Below are 16356 nucleotides of genomic sequence, written 5' to 3' on the forward strand. Positions count from 1 at the left end.
AAGCTGTAGTTTAGGGGGAAGGGCTGGGATTGAAATACAGTGAGTAATGTGTCCATGTCAAGACATAGGATTATACAAAATTTCCTAGAAGAGGTGAGTGAGGAGCCCTGGCCAATACCAGTGTTTTTGTGATACACTTAAGGAAAAGACTATAGAAGGCACTGAGTGAGAATATCACAAGAGTAGGGTGAAGGTTAGGTCAGTGAAAAATTTCTCTACCTTCCTTGGGCCCTACCTCAGGCCCTCTGGCTCTTGGGCTAGGTGTGTGTTTTCAGCTGCACAATGGTGCAGCCAGCTTCTGCAGAATAGTCTTATTATCAAGGTCAGAGGCCTGGAATCTGAGGAAGTATGTGGTTGAGCTTCAAGTCCCCGAAATTTAGAAAAACAACTAAGGATGTGTTTTAGGTTGGTTACTCATAAATTAGAACCAGAAACAAATAGTTTATTATGAGGTGATTCAGGAAGCTCCAGGAAGGGAGTGGTCTCATCTATATTCCATGTTTTCCTGACTGCTCAGAAGTCATTTCTTAGTTTCAGCATTTTTTGCCACCTGGAGAGGCTGAGAAGTTTTAAAACCATCAAGTCCTGCTTTCTTTTTATTTAACAGTTCTTCCCTCAATTTACCTCTTTTCTCTCACATTTCACTATTAGCAGCAAGATGCTGCTGGCAGTGCCTTCAACACTTTGTTTGGAAATCACTTTAGCTGGATAACCAGGTTTACCCCTTACAAGCTTTGCTTTCCCCTTAAAGCAGATGACAATTTTGCTGATATTTCTGCCACTATGTAATAAAGACCCCTCTTTGTTCCAGGTTCTAGTAATATGTTCCTTCCTTGCTTATGAGCTCTTACTGACAGGCTTCTTGTTTCTATATTTCTGCTAACAGCCTACTCAGGGCAATTTAAGCTTTCTGTATTATGCTCCTCAAAATTCTTCTAATCTCTACCCACTGCCTGGGTAGAGTGCTGGTCTCAAGGCCACTGCCACATTTTTAGGTGTTTGTTGAAGTAGCATCCCACTTCTGATACCAAATTCTTTATTACTCAGAGTTCAGCTACAGAAGAAAAACCAGTAAGAGATATATTCATGTGTATATATATATGTGTGTGTGTATTTATATATATATGTATATATGTAAGGATTTGTTACTGGGCTACACAACTGTGGGAACTGGTTAAGCAGTCTCTGTAAGGCTGTCAACTCATCTAATGCCAGAGACTGAGGTCCAAAAGCAGGTAGTTGGGAAGAAAAGTCATGAGCAGTCTGCAACCCATAAGCACAAGCTGAGACTTCGTGAGAACAGGCTGTTGTGTTCATACTTGTTGCCTCTGACCTTTGTAACAACAAGCATCTTGAGCCCTCCATCATGGAGCTAAACAAACACAGCTAGAGGAGCCAGTGGAACTAAGGAGTACCAAGGGAAGGGAGAGAACTTGCTCCATGCCATTGAAGTAAATAAACAGTTAAGCAATAATATGTGTGAGCTACAAAATGGCTACTGCTTCATTTCTGCCTCCCTATTCTCCAAATTCTCCAAAGAATTTCATTTGTGGCCCCACAATTAGAAACATACAATAAAGAACATTATGAAAAATGTAGTTCATCCTACCAAATCAAAACATAACGAAGCCATCAGACGTATGCTCCAGTTACACCAACTGCACTTTCCTTATCATACTTTGTATAACTGCACTTTCCTTATCATACTTTGTATAGCTGTACTCTTTTCCTGGACTACCTCCCTTCTGCCTCCTATCTCTGCCCCAATCTGTGCCCAAGCACTAATAGCCAGTCTTCTGTGAGCTAGTCCCAATGTGTCTCCATAATACCTGATACTTTCATTACAGCAACAGTCACAAGATATGATTTTTGTTTATGTGTCTATCTTCCCCACTGAAGTCTATGCTCCTGAAAGTAATAGACCGTATTTTCTCTTACATCCCCTGAAGTTAATGCCTAGCAGATAGTAGGTGCTTAATAAGTTCGGATGAATGAAGTAAGTCACAATGTCTCTAATCCTTAGTGTGTTTTGCATGAAATGGCCTTGTAACTCACGAGGCCATTGTAACCATGAACTGTGATGGCACATGTGCAAGTGCCCAGTTCTTGGTAGGTTATTACAGAAACTCCAGAACTTCCTGCTTGAGCCTGGCCCTATGTGGTGGCAGATGGCCCCTGGAGGCCCCTCCACCTTCAATACTGTGCCCTGACAATGTCTTCATTCTGGAACCACCTAGGTCACAGAGATGGCAAAATCTTTAAGAGTACTATATATTTTTCAAATTCAGGAAAGAGATACACTGGTGAAATTCTCTCTTTGAGGAAAGAGATACATTCCTTGCACACACGAATTCCCCAGTCCTCTGGAGATAAAATGATCCTGACCTTGGAGGAACCATGGTCATAGGGATATGCTGTCTGTGTGCCTGAAGAGTTTGTGTGTCACTTAATCTAGATCACGCTCAGGGTAGTCAGCAGGTCAGGCTCAGATCCAGATAAGCAGGATGTTGTCTGGCTTTCTGTTGTTTGTTTATTCAACACATTTATTGCAGACCCACAGTTTTCCTAGTGCTGTATTAATTGCTGAGAATACAGAGGAGCTAATACATGTAAAATGTTTAGAGTAGTGCTTGCTGCTTATAAACCCAGTAAATATTTACTATCCTTCTTATTAGGTAATACATACAGTTCTCAGTTTCTGCTTTATCTTTGTAGATATGCAGGTGTTATCTCTTCTCTCTCTTTCTGTCTCTGAGCACTTGGTTGGTTTCCATGAAGTATCATTTGAACTGATCATCCAGCAGGTGCCTGAGAAATTGTTATAATTTATTTTGTACTTATGTGCCAGGAACTGTGCTACATAAATTTTACAAGAGTCAAGATTTGTTTCAGCTGCATTTAACAGAAAAACACATTTGGTTTCTTTCAGTCTTCTAAAGGATGCCTAGAGGTAGTAGCCAGGGCTAGTATGGTGGTTCTACAATGCCATACTTTCATTACATACAATGCCAAGACTTTTTCTGTTTTTTTATTTCACTAGATGCAAGGAAGACTGGGAAATGTAGTATATAGCTGGAGATATCATTGCCCTAAATAAAAATAGGACTCTTACCAAGAAGGGAGAGGAGAATGGATATTGGGTGGCATCACAGTCTCTCACACCTGAGCATCTGATTCTGTCAGAAGTTAAATGATGACTTCTCCTGTGGATCCCTGGGTTCTTATGAAGCATGAGTATAATACAAGATGTCAACAGGTATTGCAAAGGTAAAATCCTTGCTAAAAAATGGCTTGGTGGAGAGGCTGGGTCATTCTCAGACCAGTTATAGGGTGGCTTGCACGTTGGTGTGCTGATTCAGGAATGGATTTAGATGATTGACTCGTAGAAATTTCAGGTGTCCAGAGACAAAATATTGGCCAGACCTAATATTTCAGTTTACCTCTGCTCCAGCCATTGAGGGAGAAAATTTCTGCTCTGCATCAAAAGGGAGACAGATGTCAGTTTGCAAAGGAAAGAAACAGAGGGCCAGTAGGCACCTCTTGCTAGTACCTAATTCGCACTCAGGGAACATTTGATCCACTGGGCTCTGAGGGAAGTTTAATTGAAATGCAAAAACCAAAGGTCAAAACCATGTAAAATTTAAAGGCCATTTTTACTATTTGACAAGGAACAAATTGTAACTTTATATTGCTTTTAGATGCAATTTTGTTCAGTGAAATTAGATTATACTCAACTAAAGCACCTTCTTTAGAGCTTTTAGATTAAATATAACTTATTAGCAGGACCTTGATTTCGTCAGTAAATACCAAAGAAAATATTTGGTGGGAAATGCAGCTGCCTAATCTGCATTAATACAAACGAGAACTATTAAGCTTAGCTGATTAGCATATTCATATGTACTGTAGTCCCCATGTATTTAAAATAGATTCTGCTAGATTCTGATTACAAACTCAGTGTATGTATAACGCTGTGAACCAGAGCCATGGCAATAGCGTGCTACTGACGAAGGGTGAGGAGCCCCAGCAGGAGGTAATTTTTGAGCAGAAAAATCTCAGGGTTGTTTCTATAACCAGCCTTGTCTCAAAGTCTCTGAGAAGCAGATGAACTGACAGACGGTAACCCAAGACAGAGCCTAGGTTCCTGGGGAACAAGATAGATAGGTCAGAACAAATATGTGTGTGTGTGTGTTTAATTCATTTATTTTTTCATTTCTTCATTTGCACAGCACATGTTTATTATTTACACATAATAATAAATGTATATTATGTATATTGTTTATATGTATATTCTATAATAATACATGTATATTATAGTAATACATATATAGTACAGAAATATATTTTTATGTTTATCTTGAGCCCATGATATTGCAGGCACTGGGGTGGTGCTGGTGACTGGTGAGAATAAGGGCCACCCTGAGAACAGGGTTCATCTCCTCAAGGAGCTGGAGGAAGGGAATCCTGGCTTGCCAAATCTGGGGCTGATTTTTCAAATTCCCGCCTGATTCCCTGACCTAGTCCTTTCATGGCTGGGAGTGTTGCTCCCATGGAAGGTTCTTCTCAATGTGGAGAGCCAGGGGCAGGGAGTGGGGGGCAGGGAAGAGCTGCCTGGCTGCTCCTGCCCTCATGGAGCCCACAGATGACCATAGGAAGGGCACTTTGTGTTCCCTGCTCCCCACAAGTGCATTTCTTCTGAGTTTCCTGTTTCCAGTGACACAGCTTGAGGTGACTGTAGTTGATCAGTGAGGGGCTAATGTGCTTGGATGGGATGATGCAGATTGCTTACAGATAAGGTAGCTGTGCCTTTATATTTGAAGGTCAGTGTCTGCTGGGACGACAGCACTCTAAAGAACATGGTTACTTCCTTGTGCATGTGTCTGTCCAGGTCCCAGAGCATCCAGAGCAGGCCTGTGTTGAGGAAGTACCTTTTGGGATGGCGGGTGACGCTGGGGGTCTGCGGGACGGCAGGAAGGCAGTAAAGTATTCATTCTTCTGGCGACCCAGTTTATTTACTCTGCTCTTTTGTGCTGTTGTCTTTCTGGTGCCCTACATGTGGAATTCCAGAATTCTGGTGCTGGAAACAATTGTAGACATTATTCTATTCTAAAGACTAAGAAACTGAGGTTCAGGGGAGTCCCGAGACAGGCGGAAGTGATGCAGTCCAAACCAAATGCCATGTTTTCTGAACCTCAGACCAGCAGGTGAACTCCTGACAATGATTCCTAACATTTATTTAGTTTCCATTGATCCAAGCTGCCCTCTGCGTGCATTGTAACTAGATGTAACAGGTTTTTAAGCTTTCAGAACTCCACATTTTGTGACTTTTCTTGAACCTGGCCATTCATTCATTCTTTCAACAGATACTTGTGGAGCACCCCCATGTTTGAGGAGCTGTGCGAGGCCTTGGAGTTGAAGCCGTGAGTAGAAAGACAAAGGCTCGGGCTCAGGAGCTTATATTCTAGTGAGAAGAGTGACAATGAAGATGCAGCTGCCAGGTAGGGATACCTGCTCTGAGAAGCGGTGTGGCAGGGTCAGGAGATGGAGAGTGACCAGGCTGTTTTTCCTGAGAGTGGGTGTGAGGTAGCTTTATTTATTGAGCAGGTAAGGTGACATTTGAGCAGCTGAAGGAAATAAGTAATGAGACATAGACTGTCTGGGGAGAGCGTGTTCCATATAGAGGCACGGAACCCAGCCTGTTGGGGAGGAAGGTGTTTACAATGTGGTACAAGGGAGGAGACAGCAGTAGAGAGCGTGGAGAGGAATGAGGATCAGATTGGACATGTGCATGTTGTGGGGGACAGCATGCAGTTTATTATCCAGTCGGGGCCCTAGATAGTGAAAGGAGGTGCTGTTAGTAATTGCACTAGGATAGACGTGAGTGCCAGGGTCTGAGGCAGGCCAGGGTGTGTAGCCACCCGACATGAAGGCCAGTATGAGGCGTTGGCTCTGACTCCAGGTGGGTGAGGAGCCTTGGAGGCTGTCAGCAGAGGGCAGGAGTGGTTGGATGTTAGTTCCATATTGACTGGGAAGCTATAAGGTTTACTGGCAGATTGGATGGGGGCTGCGAGAGAAAAGGAGGGTTAAACATGACTCCACAGTCTGAGCAACCGGAAGACGGAGTTGCCTCTATGGAAGTGCCAGGAGACTGCTGGAAAATAATATTTGAGGAGAAATGGAAGAGTTTGGTTGTTCGTTACCTTTGATGCATGTTACCTTTGATGCGTGTTACTTTTGATGTTCTTATTTGACATTTGAGTGAAGGTGTCATATTTAGTTAGAAGCAGGAGTCTTCAGGAGATATCCATCTATCTATCTATTTTACTATCTATCTATCTATCAATCTATCTGTCTGATATTAGAAGCCCTCAGAGCAGGGTGAGATCTCTGAGAGAGTGAGTACAGAGAAGAGAGCAAGGACTGAGGCTGGGCCCTGCAAAGTTTACAGATTAGAAGGACCAGCCCCAGAAAATAAGGCTGAGAAGAAACAGGCAGAGAGGTGGGAAGAAGGCAAGTGGCATGATGTCCTAAGCCAAGTGAGAAAAATATTTCCAGGATCTACCACAACCTGTACAGGATGTTTTGGGACAGCGACTTGGAGCAGCATTTGGTGGGAGAGGACGGAAGCTGCGAGACGTCAGCTCTGAGCCCTGAGTCCAGGGCTGGTCCTGTGGAGACAGGGGTTGCTATGGCATGAGCAGTGTGTGTGTGAGTATGAGGTGTTGGGGGAAAGGTAGTAAGAAGCTGAGAAAATGCCTCAAGCTGACCTCTCCCAAGGGAGCTGGAGCCATGAGTACCTGGGCAACCTGAGGTGAACACTCCTTGCTCTGTGGGTCTCTAGTATCTAACAATAAGACCCCACCTGCACCTATTGATACACCTCAGGGTGAGAGGCAAAGAAACATCACTGGGAAACTACAGACATGCAATCAGGACTTTTTTCTAATGTAAAGAGAACTTAGGGTCAGGATTCAGGGATCAAATCTAGCTTCCTTGTTTGGCCTCTCTGAGTCTTTGTCCCTTTGCCTCTAAAATTGAGTATTTCCTTGCCTTATCTGAGCTTATGTAAGGGCTAAATGGGACATGCTATACCAAAAACAATTTATGGAGACCCAGTTCACTATAAGAGTACAATGCATTCATCTTCTTCATCTTCGTAATTTTTGCTACTCCTTTCTGTTTAAATTGAAACAGATCTGGAGGCTTGTTTTCTAGAGGAAAAACAATGAAAAAAACAAGCAACAGGGAAAGTAGTCTTTGGTTAGTGAGTATTCAGGAAATTTCAGGGCAAAACAAGGAAGGTGATTGGAACCCTAATAAGATAGCTTCCAGCATAAGGATGACAGTGATGGCAGAGAGGAGACTTCATACTTGGACATAGCTTTGTGAGCTCCTAAAGAAGCGCAGCTCATAGTCTGCCCTTCCAGATAGCCTGCTGAAGGAACAGTGAAGTTTGGAGCTGAAACAGCTTCCTGAGCAGAAATCTAGTTCATTTCCCCATGCTCAGGAGAGTGGCTTAGAAGCCACCATCTCTGCCTTTTTTTCCTGATGCTGTCTGTGGCTGACTGTGGCAGGTGGGAAGCTCTGGGAGCTCCAGCCCTGTCCTCTGTCCTTGCAGACACCCAGGGTGGGTGACCACAGCCTATGAAGTAAGCCAGTCCTTAATCCATGGAGCACATGCCCAGATACAGGGACATGGTGCCATAATGGACACTCCAAAATGCCTACTCTCCATGGTTGGACCATGTCCAGATGACTTTTTTTTTGTTGTTGTTGTTGTTTGTTTGTTTGTTTTTGAGACAGAGTTTCACTTTTGTCACCCAGGCTGGAGTGCAATGGCACGATCTCGGCTCACTGCAACCTCCATCTCCCGGGTACAAGCGATTCTCCTGCCTCAGCCTCCCGGGTAGCTGGGATTACAGGCACGTGCCACCACGCTGGCTAATTTTTGTATTTTTAGTAGAGACGGGGTTTCACCATGTTGGCCAGGCTGGTCTCGAACTCCTGACTTCAGGTGATCTGCCTGCCTCAGCCTCCCAAAGTGCTGGGATTACAGGCATGAATCACCGCGCACAGCCGAGGTGACTTGTTTTTGATTAAAGGATGCTGCCTGGTCCTCTGCGATGAGCCCACACTCCAATCCTCATAGTCTCCACTTGACATCAGCAGGGTCACGAAGGACTCAGATGACCAAGAGGGGGCTCTTCCTTGAGAAGATGCAAGTAGAGGTATCACCTGCCTAAAGGTCCTGCCCAGGGATAGGTGCTTGCAGGGTCAGGGGACAGGGCAGGGGCGTTTCATTGTGGGAAGAGGGGAAGAGGGCGTGGTGGGGGGCATGGCCTCTGGAGTTGGGGCAGCCTACCGCCTGAATGGTCCGAAGGTCAGGCTTGTAGCAACGGGGTTCCTGGGGTGGGAGGAGGGTGGGGGCTGAGTTTGGTTTTTACCGACGTCCACTTTAGCCTGTGCCAGTCTTGCCCATGGCAGAGCCCCTGTTCATGCCCTAAGTTTAGACATTTTCCAGAGCCAGCCTCAGGGCAGTGTTTCCCATGAGCACAGAGTTCTGGTTGAGCCTTCAGCTCCTTCAAGCTGAAGGACTGCTGAGAGCCTGCAGTGAGCTCCCTCAGGGCTAGCATTTTAACCACTTTTAGTGCTTAATTCTGCACAGCCTCCTACATCATCTCATGGGTCAAACTCCTCTCTTCAAGCTGCAGAAGCAACAGGTGTGTCTCCCACCCCCTCCCCCAGCCCTTCCCTTTCCCCTATTGCCCTGCTCCAAGAAGAGCCTGGCCCAGGGGTCAGGAAGCACCAAAGGTGTTTCAGTGGTGATGCTCCACAGTGACAGTTCGGGCACCAGCAACCAAGTGACGGTGGTGGGGAGGTGCATTCCAGGCCCCGTAGCCTCAAAAGTCAGCTCGCGTGGCCACCTCCCTTCTGCACCTGAGGCCTTGCGGCTGGCGCTGTCTCTGCTCAGGGGCCTGAATAAAGCCGAAAAAGGAAGGAGATGCTGTTCGCCTTCCCAGATGGGACCACCAGGGGGCAGTGGAGCACACTCGCAGGCTGCAGGCTGCCGGCCGCCTCAGGACTAGGAAAAGGCGTCGGGAGCTGCTGTGGCAGGGGAAACAGGCGACCCTAGGGTCAGAAATCATCTTCAGAGCACCGGGTCTCCTCTCAGAGAATGGCAGGACTGTGCATTGGCTTCAAACCAGCCAGCTTTTATCGTCACTCAGAAGCTGCCCAACCCTAACAACCCCATCATCATTTTGTTCTGAATCATCACCCTTATTTTACTGGTATGAAGAGCCCAGAGAGGTTGAGTAACTGCACTGAAGCCACACAGCCATAAAAGTGGTCGAGCACTGGATTTTCACAGTGGGATTTTTTAACGCCAAGGATCTTCCTCATTGCTTTACAACGGTTAGTCCAGTTCTCACCTGGGAAGAAGATGCCCAGGCCCCCTTCACACCATTATCAGAATCTCTTGGAGGAGGGAAGGGTCTTGCCTGAATCTCAGGTTTTAACAAGCTTCCCAGGTGATTCTGGCACGCATGTGGAATGGGAATCCTGCACCTGTAGCAACACCTGACCTGAACTCTATTGTAAAGGAAACGTATTTTTCCCTTAGTCTCCTAAGGGAAAGTCTCCTAATGGGTGGGAACCCACTCCCCACTCATGCTGAGTTTCCAGTCCCCCACACCCAGTCCCCAGCCCCAGCCCCAGCCCCAGCCCATGATGTCAACCGTGCACCTCTGAAATCTCCCTCCCGCCAAGGACTTGTCTGCATCCCACCTGGCTTCCCCTCCTCGCTCTCTGACAGACACTGACACTGAGCTGCCCTTTACCGCCATACCTTCCAAAGTGACAACAAGTTAATCTGATTTAAAAAATCAATTCTGGTGGGATTAAGATAGAAAGTTGCCCCAACAACCAGCCAATCCCAGGTATCATGGGAATTTAAAGCCGGACTTTCTGGACATAAAATCACAGTCTGAGCTTTTAATCCAGAAATGCTACAACGAGGGTGGGAATTTCAGGAAGAAGGGGGAGAAGCATTTGGAAAGATGGAGATCCTTGACTTTGGGGTCAGGGATTGAGGGGTGTTTTATCTATACTGTGAAGGTGACAAATGCCAGCTTCAGGTTTTTGTTTTATTGAAAGGAACATGTTTTGGTTTTTCCATTATAGAGACAATAGATATGCATGCAAAATATCCAAGCAATATAGAAAATTGTAAAGGGAAATGAAAAGCGCAATGATTCCTACCACCTAGCTGAGTTAAGATGTCAGATAACATCTGTTCTGACACCACTCTATAAGTATGATGAACAATTGCTAAACTTTATTGAGCACCTACTATGTGTCAGACATAGTGCCGTGTGCTTCTCATAAACTCTGCCCTCTAATTCTCACATGTCCCATAGGAAGGAGGAGATGGAGATTTTATAAATAAGGAAACTAGAGCTAGAGAAGTTGAATAGCTTGTCCAGAGTGAAATACTATGTGATAGAGCAGGAATCCAATTCAGGTTCCTCTCACTCAGAACCGAAGTTCTTACTCAGCTTCTGATACTGGCTATGTATGCAGACACAAACACAACTTGAAGACATACACACAGAATGCATGCACATACACCACCCCACAAAGCTCTCACATGCACCCTCAGACACACAGAACTCGCATACATACACCACCCCGCAGAGTTCACACATGCACCCACAGACACACACACAGAACTCACACACACCACCCCGCAGAGTTCACACATGCACCCTGCAGACACATAGAACTCACACACACCACTCCGCAGAGTTCACACATGCACCCCACAGACACACAGAACTCACACACATACGCCACCCCGCAGAGTTCACACATGCATCCCACAGACACACACACAGAACTCACAAACATACACCACCCCACACACACACAGAACTCACACACACACACCACCCCGCAGAGTTCACACATGCACCCTACAGACACACACACAGAACTCACACACATATACCACCCTGTAGAGTTCACACATACACCCCACAGACACACACACAGAACTCACAAACATACACCACCCCACAAAGCTCTCACACGCACCCCCAGACACACACACAGAACTCATACACATACATCACCCTGCAGAGTTCACACATGAACCCCCAGACACACACACACCACAGAGTTCACACATGCACCCCACAGACACATACACAGAACTCACACACATACACCACCCTGCAGAGTTCGCGCATGCACCTCACAGACACACACGAAACTCACGGAACTCACACATATACACCAGCCCACAGAACTCACACATGCACCCCCAGACACACACACAGAACTCACACACACTGCCTCACAGAGCTCACACATGTACCCCCAGACACACAGAACTCAACACACATACACCACCCCACAGAGTTCACACATGCACCCCACAGACACACACACACACACCACCCCACAGGGCTCACACATGCACCCCACAGACACACACACACATACACCACCCACAGAGCTCACACACATACCCCACAACCACACACAGAACTCACACATACACTACCCACAGAGCTCACACATGCACCCCACAGACACACACAGAACACACACACACACCACCCCACAGAGCTCACACATGCACTCCACAGACACACAGAGCTCACACACACATACACTGCTCTGCAGAGCTCATATATGCACCCTACAGACACACACACAGAACTCACATGTAAATACATCCCTCCACAGAACTCACAATGCACCCTATAGACACACATACACACTCACACAGAACTCCCACATAAATACACCACTACACAGAACTCACACACAAATATACCACACATGCACATAGAACTCACATGAAAATACATTCCCCCAGATAGAACTCGCAGTGCACCCTGTAGAGACACACACACATATACACATACAGATACACAGAACTCCCATATAAATATACCACACATGCAGAACTTATAAATATACCACACATGCACCTAGAACACACATGCAAATATACCACACGTACACAGAACTCATATGCATACATTGCAGACAGACAACTCACAGACACTCACAGAATGTACACACATACAGTACACACATGTACTTCACACACATTACCACTGACACACAGATCTCTTGCACACATATTGACGGTATACACACAAAGCACACACATACAGTACACACATGTACTTCACACACATTACCACTGACACACAGATCTCTTGCACACACATTGGCGGTATACACACAAAGCTCACACATATGCACACACTGCCGACAAAGACAGAGAACCCACATGGACACACAAACCTCATAGATTTACACACAGGACTCACATTACATATGTACACACTAGACAGCGCACACCCACAACCATACAGACACATACACACATAAAGGCTGTCTTAGTTCATTTTCTGTTGCTACACAGAAATTTATGAAGAGGAGAAGTTTATTAAACTCATGGTTCTGGAGAATGGGAAATCTAACAGCATGGCATCGGCGTCTGTGGAGGGCCTTTGTGCTGTATTATAACATGGTGGAAGGTATGACATAGCAAGAATGAGGGAGCGTGCATGCATGCGTGTCCACTGAGGCCTCTTTCTCTTCTTATAAAACCCCCAGTTCCATCATGGGGTCTCCACTCTGATGATTTGTCTAATCTTAATTACTTCCCAAAGGCCCCACCTCCAATCAACATGTTAATTTTGGGATTAAGTTCCCAACGTGTGAAATTAAGGAGACATATTCAAAGCATAGCAGAAAAGTAGACCCATACGTACATGCATGGGCTCTCTTGAATCTGATTTTTTCTTTTGATTCAATATGTACATAGAAGTTTTATTTTTTAAAAGCTTTCATAGGCCTGTGCAGTGGTTCACACCTGTAATCCCAGTGCTTTGGGTTGAGGAGAGAGAATTGCTTGAATGCAGGAGTCTGAGACAAGCCTGGGAAACAGAAATACTCTATCTCTACAAAAAAATGAAAAAATAAAATTAGCCAGGCATGGTGGTGCATGCCTGTACTCTCAGTTACTCAGGAGGCAGAGGTGGGAGGATCGCTTGAGCCCAGAAGTTTGAGGCTGCAGTGAGCCGTGATTGCACCACTGCACTCCAGCCTGGTGACAGAGCGAGACCCTGTCTTAAAAAAAAAAAAAAAAAAAGAGATAGGAAGCTTGTGTGGTATTAAATTGTGTAGATCAATCACATTGTAGCTAATCAAATCCTACTGGTGGTAATATGAGTTTATTTAAAATATTTGAACGAAAATAACAAAAAAGGAAAGCTATTGGTTTTTCATGATGTACCAGGCTACATGTATTACATAACTTAATATTTACATCAACTCTGCAAGCAGAAACCGAAGTTCAAAGAATTTTAGAGCTTTTAAGTGCCAGAGCCAGGAACCAGAACTAGTAAATCTGTCTCCAGACTTACCCTCAATATGGGTTGGCTTTCAATGAACATCCCTATAGATATATGTTGCTGTGGGAAAAACTCCTTGAAGAGGAATTCCAAGTTCAGGCGTATATACATTCTCTACTTTATACTCATTGCTGACCCGGCCTTTAGAGAAATGGACCAATGAGTGCATTTCTTATTTTCCTTCATTTTTGCCAGGACTGGGTATTTTTATCTTTGCTATTTGTTAGGTAAAAAAGTCATATCTAAGTATTAGACAACGCCCTTTAGGAAATCAAGTTTTGACTGGCTTGTTTAGAGAAGGCTTTGTGATGGAAGAAAACATTAACTTTGAAGGATAATTAGCTTTTCAGTAGCAGAGGATATCTTTCTTGAAGACAGGAACAGTGGCATTAGCCAATGTCCTGGGATTCTTAGTGGTCTTGGGGCTTCAAACCTACTGAATTGCATGGGGAAGTCTCTCAAAACTTGTCACAATGACACTCGGTCCTGAGGCTCAGCGTTTGGAAGATTTGCCTCCTGTAGACATAGACACAGTTTAGTTTTAGGAGGTGGAGGAGAAAGTGTGCATGGTGCTGATGAGTCCACCTTCAACTGTGACACTGTACTAGGACTAGCTTTTGGAAATGGGACACCTTAGAAACACAATGGTGGCAGATTTGGGACTCTGTGTGTGGATTATTTACCCTTGGTGGCTTCTCAGGCTTCCCATGCAAAGCAGGCATTATCAGAGCAGCTCTGTGGTGTCAAATGCTTTTACCCTCCAGCCTGAGCTGGTCACTGCTAGAGGATTCAGTCTTGCTGTGTGTTTTAGGCCTAGATCTCACACAGGTAGCTGCTTGCTGCCTTACAAACCATGGCTCTTCCAGGTCCATGTTTTATTGGATCATGATAGAATGATGCAGGCATCTCTGGAGGTAAAACTGGGTCTGTGCCATATCCCCAGCCTGCTCCTTGCCTCCTCGTCAGAGCTGCCTACAGCAGTCCTGCCCTGTCTCCATCACCACCTGCCAACCTCTTGCTCAGCTCAGAGCCCGTAGAGCCAGGCAGTACCAGGCAGCTCCCGGAGTTCACTCAGCCGTTGCAGATTTGACACATGATCAAAACTGCAGCTATTCCTTTCTCAAATTCCACCTTCCTGAGTTATTTTAAAATCCAGCTTTTTCTTGCCTGAGAGATTGGATTTCCAGCTTCTGTTGTAAATTTGCTTCTGAGTGGGCTTCTTTCGTATGGTGGAAAGGAGAACAGAAAGAAAAAACAAACAAACAAACAAAAACCACCACAGGGGAACTGCTCCTTCCAGAGCCAATGTGGCCTGAAGACTTTTGTTTCTACAGAGAAGTTTTTGTCCCAAGAGCTGGGGCTGAATAGAATAGGATAGAATAGAAGCTGAGTTATAGCCAGGGGAGACAGGGGGATGGGCTCTTTCTCCAAGTCTGAAAAATCTGTCAGGGCCTAAAGAAAAGCAGGCAGCAGGAATACATAAAAGTAGTTGGCTTTATTTTCTCCGTGCACCTGGTTTATAGGTGCCTCTGTGTCTGTTTACTCCTGGAGACTTATCGGGGTTTCCCCTTGCCTAGCCTGTGCGCAAGGACCAACCTGTGGGCCGGAAGCCTGTCTGACTTCTCTTCTGGTCCAGTGCACTTCCGGCCACCCTGGTAGTTCCATACAGATCGAGAGACCAGAAAGGATGGAGTTAATTATGTTTGCCAAATACAACAGACACTGCTGATTTGCATGAATATTTTTCCCAATTTCTCTTTTATATTTTCTGTATTATTTTTATCACACATTTAACTTTTACACGTATGTTGTGAACACAATACATTGCTGCTATTTTTGCATTAGTTCTCTTTTAGTGCTGTTAAAAATAAGAATGAAAGAAATTTTATTTTTCCTTCATTAATTCTGTTTTCATCCCTCTTAATTTTATTTTGTGCAGATCTTAGTTTCTGATTTGTCTTGTTCTTTCTGCCTTTCAAACTTTAATATTTCGTATAATGTAGGTCTTCCGACAATGAGTTTTCACATTTTTTTTCTTTTTTTGCTTGAAAAGTATTTATTTCTCCTTTGTTTCTTAAAGGCATTCCTTTTTCTTTCTGAGTATGGAGTTCTGAATATACATTTTTTCCGCCATTTCATTTTCTTCGTTTGTATGGTTTCTGATGAGAAACTTACTATAATTCTTATCTTTATTTTTCCATAAGTAAGGTATCATTTTTCTCGGGCTTCTCAAGATTTTTCTTTGTCTTTGGTTTCAAGTTGTTTGAATATGACATGCTTAGTTTGTTTCATTTTTTTCCCTGTTTCGTGTCATAACAATCATTAATTTTGAAAAATTCTCAGCCCTTATTTTTCCAAGTATTTCTTCAGACCTATAGTCTCTCTTTTCACCTTTTGAGAGTCCTATACATATGCTATACTTTTTGACAGCGTCCCATAGCTCTTGTGTGTTTGGTTCTTTTACTACTACTGCTATTACTACTACCACTATTTTCTTTTCTTTCTGTTTCGGTTTGGATCATTTGTCTTAATCTATTTTCAAGTTCATTACTTCTTTCCACAGCTGTGTCGTGTCTACTGTTGAGTCCATAAAAGGCTTTCTCCATGTCTGTTACTGTTTTCATTTATAGCATTTCCATTTGATTCTTTTATAGTTTCCATTTCTCTGAGGAAATTACCCATCTGATATTGCATGGTATCCATCCTTTCATTAGTGCCTTTAACATGTTAATTACAGTTATTTTAAATTCCTTGTCTGATAGTTCCAACATCTGTGTCATAAATGTATCTGGTTCTGTTGATGGCATTGTCTCTTGACAGTGTTTTTTTTTTTTTTTGTAAGTTTTTGTGGAAAGACACACAAAAACCTCTGAAGCTGAGGTAAATAGTTAATATGCTTGAAGATAGGCATGGCTTTCCTTCT

The 16356-nt window shown here is 44.3% G+C and overlaps 1 long non-coding RNA gene across 1 annotated transcript; it reads left to right on the forward strand.

Annotated features, from left to right (window-relative positions):
• The first annotated feature begins 3052 nt into the window (after nucleotides 1–3052).
• Nucleotides 3053–7136, forward strand: LOC129528226 (uncharacterized). The gene is made up of 3 exons (XR_008673459.1): nucleotides 3053–3267; nucleotides 5361–5495; nucleotides 6553–7136. It is a non-coding gene; the product is annotated as an uncharacterized lncRNA (long non-coding RNA).
• The last annotated feature ends 9220 nt before the right edge of the window (nucleotides 7137–16356 follow it).

The sequence above is a fragment of the Gorilla gorilla genome, chromosome 17 (assembly GCF_029281585.2).
Source record: "Gorilla gorilla gorilla isolate KB3781 chromosome 17, NHGRI_mGorGor1-v2.1_pri, whole genome shotgun sequence".
NCBI lineage: Eukaryota > Metazoa > Chordata > Mammalia > Primates > Hominidae > Gorilla > Gorilla gorilla.